At 52.5% G+C, this 6,000-nt stretch overlaps 1 protein-coding gene across 1 annotated transcript in view; it reads left to right on the plus strand.

Annotated features, from left to right (window-relative positions):
* Window positions 1-6,000, plus strand: part of nrm (neuromusculin) — a 591,863-nt gene that overhangs the window by 501,067 nt on the left and 84,796 nt on the right. The window lies entirely within an intron of this gene.

The following is a 6,000-nucleotide window of genomic DNA, read 5'->3' on the forward strand; positions in this document are numbered from 1 at the left end:
ATGCACCTTTTGTATGAAAGGTAACATGTGTCAGAGTTTGTATTTACAATGGCTCGCCTGCTTTGCCTTTCATGGCCATGTATTAGTCCACGTACGTATTCAAGTTGTCCACGTACGTATTCAAGTTGTCCACGTACGCATTCAAGTAGTCCACGTACGTATTCAATTTGGCCACGTATTCAGGGTGACCACTCAAATCCTACTGATTATCGTCCTGTTATCCTCACTTCTACAGTCTCAAAATTGCATGAATTTATTGCTAACAAATTTCTTCAGAACCTTGAATACTGTTATCTCGTGCTTTAATTAACTTCGCTTCGAGATTATGTTGAATCCTTTACCAGAGATCTGTACATTTCCAGTAAGCTCGACTTTTCCAACTGTCATCTTCGTGCTTTTCCATGTGGACAGGTTTCGGACATCTTCACTCCATTTCTTATCATAACTATGCTTTGTCTCTGTCCTATTACCTAATCTCCACAGTGATATTCATACATTAGAATGGACATTCTGTAGCTCTCAGCGTTACGACTTTGTCTAATTCTCTGATGTCTTGCTGGTCACATTAATTTTAAAACAACACAGCTTTTGCTTAAGACATTAAAGCATACTCCTGCCGATTGCCATTTAAGAAAGCTTCCCCTCTACCTCGTCTAGACACCTTCGTCTCACGTGGGAAAGCTTCCCCTCTACTGAACCTGTTAATGCACTTCACGGTAAAACAATTCGTCTCATCAGTGCTCCTGATTTCACACCAACTCTTCAATAACTACATTTTCTGTCTGTAAATTCTAAAATGTATCTCTCGATCTCATTTTTTTTTAGGTTTATTCCCCTCGTCATGTTTAATTACATAGTATAGAGCGGATGAGAGTGCTCCCTTGTGTGTCTGCTAGTAATCCTACAAGATAACATTATGCTGTCTCTCTCGTCTGTTGTATAGTCACTACGTCCCTTCCTACCAACTACCACCCTACGTCTAACACTTGTACCCGTGGAACAAGCTACCACCTTACGTCTCCCACTTGCACTTGTGGAACAAACTGCCACCCTATATTTCCCACTAACACCTGTGTAACTACCACTTAGTCTCTTACACGTATAGAAGCAACCATCTTGTCTCCAATTAACACCTGTGGAATAAATTATATCCTATGTTTGCCCTTAAAACCTATAGAATAAACTACCAACCTATGCCTGTCCTAACTCCTTTGATCTGCAAGCTTTCCTTTTTAAACAGTTGCTAAAGTTCTTAAATTTGGTCCCCTGACTAAGCAATTAACAGGTGAGCAACTTTGCCTTTGTTGTAACTTTTTCCATTAAACAAAATTATGATGGGAAGGAAGTAGAAAATTAGATGTTCTTTGGCCACCACGATCTGAGAAAGGTATCCAAGTATCACATTAGACCAGCCCCTCTACCTCACTGTAAGCAAAAGGAATAGTGCAGTGTGCGGCATTAGTTTCTGAGGTAGTTAAATATAAACTCTGAAGACTTGAAGGTAATCAGAAGAGGCATGCATAAGTTACCACCAACTCAGTGGCCTACGAGTGGTAGATGAAGTACCAACATAGATGCCGATTAGCCACTACCGAACCACCGAATCGAATGATAAATCCTCAGTCAAAATACTTGTCATTCCGGGAGGAAGCAACCGGCTCATTGTTTCTCAGAATAGAGACAACAGCAGCATTTTAAATATTTCAGAAATAGAGCCAATCCTCGGGATGTTTGCAGAGCTGCCTTTCAAACTGGGGGCGAAATCAGGGCTAGACTTAACAACAGCAACAGGATGTTTGGCTGAGTCTGGCTCTTGCGTCATTGCCATGAACCATGTCTGTGCTGGAGTCGTCTGAAACTGCTTCTGCAGAGGAATCAGGAGAGGAAATAGACGCCTCGACAGACCTACATGCTAAATGATTTGGAAGAGAAAGAGCAGAGAAGTGCAGAAAAAAATGGGAGACTGCCAACTGACTAATAAAAATTAATCAGTGCCCCCCTCATCATATTCCACACCAACACAACAAGCAGTGCCAGCTTTGTTTCAGGGACAGTCCCGTACCATATCCGTGGCAAAGGCCCAGGATGCCTAGCCTAGAATTAACAGAACAAGGCTTAATAAAACCGCCTATTTAGACTACGAGTGTTAGAGGTGCTGGCAGCATTAGCAAGCAAAGGTCGAGAGCGAACCTGCAAAACCATCCTTCTTGGATCCGCAGGTGACCTCCAGTAAGACTTCCGTCACCAGTCAATTAATGGTTGTACCATCTCGGGGTACCCCAGAAGGTCCACTTGGCGGTCTGATCTTTGAGTGATGCGGGCCACCTCAGCACTGCAGTTGGTTAGAGAATGTAACGAAATTTAACGAAAGGATGGGAAAGAAAGCTAAGTAGAGGAGGGTAAATAGAAGAAAGGGAAGGATACTGAGTTCTTAGGCTAAGTTGGTCAAACCATATTACCACATTAAAATGACAACTTCTGAGGGATAAAGTACCTATAGTTTGGGAAGCGATTACATTTTATCCAAAGAGAGAAGAGCCCTACTTCTATGAATCAAGAGCCTTTCATCAATATCAATCTCCCCCTCAGCTCTCTACCACCTCCGTGACATAGTAAACACTGGACCTCTAAGAGGCTGGACGCCAAGGACTAGCACAGTTTCGAACTATTATCACTCAAAACTAATGTCTTCAGAATGATTTCAAGAATCTGCATCCGCTCCACCAGCTTTACCGATTTTTTTTTACTCTGTCGCCGAAATGCAGTAGGTTTATGATACAAGATTTACCTGCTCTAGCCTTTGTTGGCTCTCGTGAAGCAGTGGTTCTCCAGGTGCTCCACCACTCATGAAGCAGTGGTTCTCCAGGTGCTCCACCACTCATGAAGCAGTGGTTCTCCAGGTGCTCCACCACTCGGGAAGCAGTGGTTCTCCAGGTGCTCCACCACTCGGGAAGCAGTGGTTCTCCAGGTGCTCCACCACTCGGGAAGCAGTGGTTCTCCAGGTGCTCCACCACTCGGGAAGCAGTGGTTCTCCAGGTGCTCCACCACTCGGGAAGCAGTGGTTCTCCAGGTGCTCCACCACTCGGGAAGCAGTGGTTCTCCAGGTGCTCCACCACTCGGGAAGCAGTGGTTCTCCAGGTGCTCCACCACTCGGGAAGCAGTGGTTCTCCAGGTGCTCCACCACTCGGGAAGCAGTGGTTCTCCAGGTGCTCCACCACTCGGGAAGCAGTGGTTCTCCAGGTGCTCCACCACTCGGGAAGCAGTGGTTCTCCAGGTGCTCCACCACTCGGGAAGCAGTGGTTCTCCAGGTGCTCCACCACTCGGGAAGCAGTGGTTCTCCAGGTGCTCCACCACTCGGGAAGCAGTGGTTCTCCAGGTGCTCCACCACTCGGGAAGCAGTGGTTCTCCAGGTGCTCCACCACTCGGGAAGCAGTGGTTCTCCAGGTGCTCCACCACTCGGGAAGCAGTGGTTCTCCAGGTGCTCCACCACTCGGGAAGCAGTGGTTCTCCAGGTGCTCCACCACTCGGGAAGCAGTGGTTCTCCAGGTGCTCCACCACTCGGGAAGCAGTGGTTCTCCAGGTGCTCCACCACTCGGGAAGCAGTGGTTCTCCAGGTGCTCCACCACTCGGGAAGCAGTGGTTCTCCAGGTGCTCCACCACTCGGGAAGCAGTGGTTCTCCAGGTGCTCCACCACTCGGGAAGCAGTGGTTCTCCAGGTGCTCCACCACTCGGGAAGCAGTGGTTCTCCAGGTGCTCCACCACTCGGGAAGCAGTGGTTCTCCAGGTGCTCCACCACTCGGGAAGCAGTGGTTCTCCAGGTGCTCCACCACTCGGGAAGCAGTGGTTCTCCAGGTGCTCCACCACTCGGGAAGCAGTGGTTCTCCAGGTGCTCCACCACTCGGGAAGCAGTGGTTCTCCAGGTGCTCCACCACTCGGGAAGCAGTGGTTCTCCAGGTGCTCCACCACTCGGGAAGCAGTGGTTCTCCAGGTGCTCCACCACTCGGGAAGCAGTGGTTCTCCAGGTGCTCACACTCTCGTGAAGCAGTGGTACTCCAGGTTCTCCACCACTCGGGAAGCAGTGGTTCTCCAGGTGCTCCACCACTCGGGAAGCAGTGGTTCTCCAGGTGCTCCACCACTCGGGAAGCAGTGGTTCTCCAGGTGCTCCACCACTCGGGAAGCAGTGGTTCTCCAGGTGCTCCACCACTCGGGAAGCAGTGGTTCTCCAGGTGCTCCACCACTCGGGAAGCAGTGGTTCTCCAGGTGCTCCACCACTCGGGAAGCAGTGGTTCTCCAGGTGCTCCACCACTCGGGAAGCAGTGGTTCTCCAGGTGCTCCACCACTCGGGAAGCAGTGGTTCTCCAGGTGCTCCACCACTCGGGAAGCAGTGGTTCTCCAGGTGCTCCACCACTCGGGAAGCAGTGGTTCTCCAGGTGCTCCACCACTCGGGAAGCAGTGGTTCTCCAGGTGCTCCACCACTCGGGAAGCAGTGGTTCTCCAGGTGCTCCACCACTCGGGAAGCAGTGGTTCTCCAGGTGCTCCACCACTCGGGAAGCAGTGGTTCTCCAGGTGCTCCACCACTCGGGAAGCAGTGGTTCTCCAGGTGCTCCACCACTCGGGAAGCAGTGGTTCTCCAGGTGCTCCACCACTCGGGAAGCAGTGGTTCTCCAGGTGCTCCACCACTCGGGAAGCAGTGGTTCTCCAGGTGCTCCACCACTCGGGAAGCAGTGGTTCTCCAGGTGCTCCACCACTCGGGAAGCAGTGGTTCTCCAGGTGCTCCACCACTCGGGAAGCAGTGGTTCTCCAGGTGCTCCACCACTCGGGAAGCAGTGGTTCTCCAGGTGCTCCACCACTCGGGAAGCAGTGGTTCTCCAGGTGCTCCACCACTCGGGAAGCAGTGGTTCTCCAGGTGCTCCACCACTCGGGAAGCAGTGGTTCTCCAGGTGCTCCACCACTCGGGAAGCAGTGGTTCTCCAGGTGCTCCACCACTCGGGAAGCAGTGGTTCTCAGGTGCTCCACCACTCGGGAAGCAGTGGTTCTCCAGGTGCTCCACCACTCGGGAAGCACTCCAGGTGCTCCACCACTCATGAAGCAGTGGTTCTCCAGGTGCTCCACCACTCGGGAAGCAGTGGTTCTCCAGGTGCTCCACCACTCGGGAAGCAGTGGTTCTCCAGGTGCTCCACCACTCGGGAAGCAGTGGTTCTCCAGGTGCTCCACCACTCGGGAAGCAGTGGTTCTCCAGGTGCTCCACCACTCGGGAAGCAGTGGTTCTCCAGGTGCTCCACCACTCGGGAAGCAGTGGTTCTCCAGGTGCTCCACCACTCGGGAAGCAGTGGTTCTCCAGGTGCTCCACCACTCGGGAAGCAGTGGTTCTCCAGGTGCTCCACCACTCGGGAAGCAGTGGTTCTCCAGGTGCTCCACCACTCGGGAAGCAGTGGTTCTCCAGGTGCTCCACCACTCGGGAAGCAGTGGTTCTCCAGGTGCTCCACCACTCGGGAAGCAGTGGTTCTCCAGGTGCTCCACCACTCGGGAAGCAGTGGTTCTCCAGGTGCTCCACCACTCGGGAAGCAGTGGTTCTCCAGGTGCTCCACCACTCGGGAAGCAGTGGTTCTCCAGGTGCTCCACCACTCGGGAAGCAGTGGTTCTCCAGGTGCTCCACCACTCGGGAAGCAGTGGTTCTCCAGGTGCTCCACCACTCGGGAAGCAGTGGTTCTCCAGGTGCTCCACCACTCGGGAAGCAGTGGTTCTCCAGGTGCTCCACCACTCGGGAAGCAGTGGTTCTCCAGGTGCTCCACCACTCGGGAAGCAGTGGTTCTCCAGGTGCTCCACCACTCGGGAAGCAGTGGTTCTCCAGGTGCTCCACCACTCGGGAAGCAGTGGTTCTCCAGGTGCTCCACCACTCGGGAAGCAGTGGTTCTCCAGGTGCTCCACCACTCGGGAAGCAGTGGTTCTCCAGGTGCTCCACCACTCGGGAAGCAGTGGTTCTCCAGGTGCTCCACCACT

Source organism: Cherax quadricarinatus, chromosome 47 (assembly GCF_038502225.1).
Source record: "Cherax quadricarinatus isolate ZL_2023a chromosome 47, ASM3850222v1, whole genome shotgun sequence".
Classification (NCBI taxonomy): Eukaryota; Metazoa; Arthropoda; class Malacostraca; order Decapoda; family Parastacidae; genus Cherax; species Cherax quadricarinatus.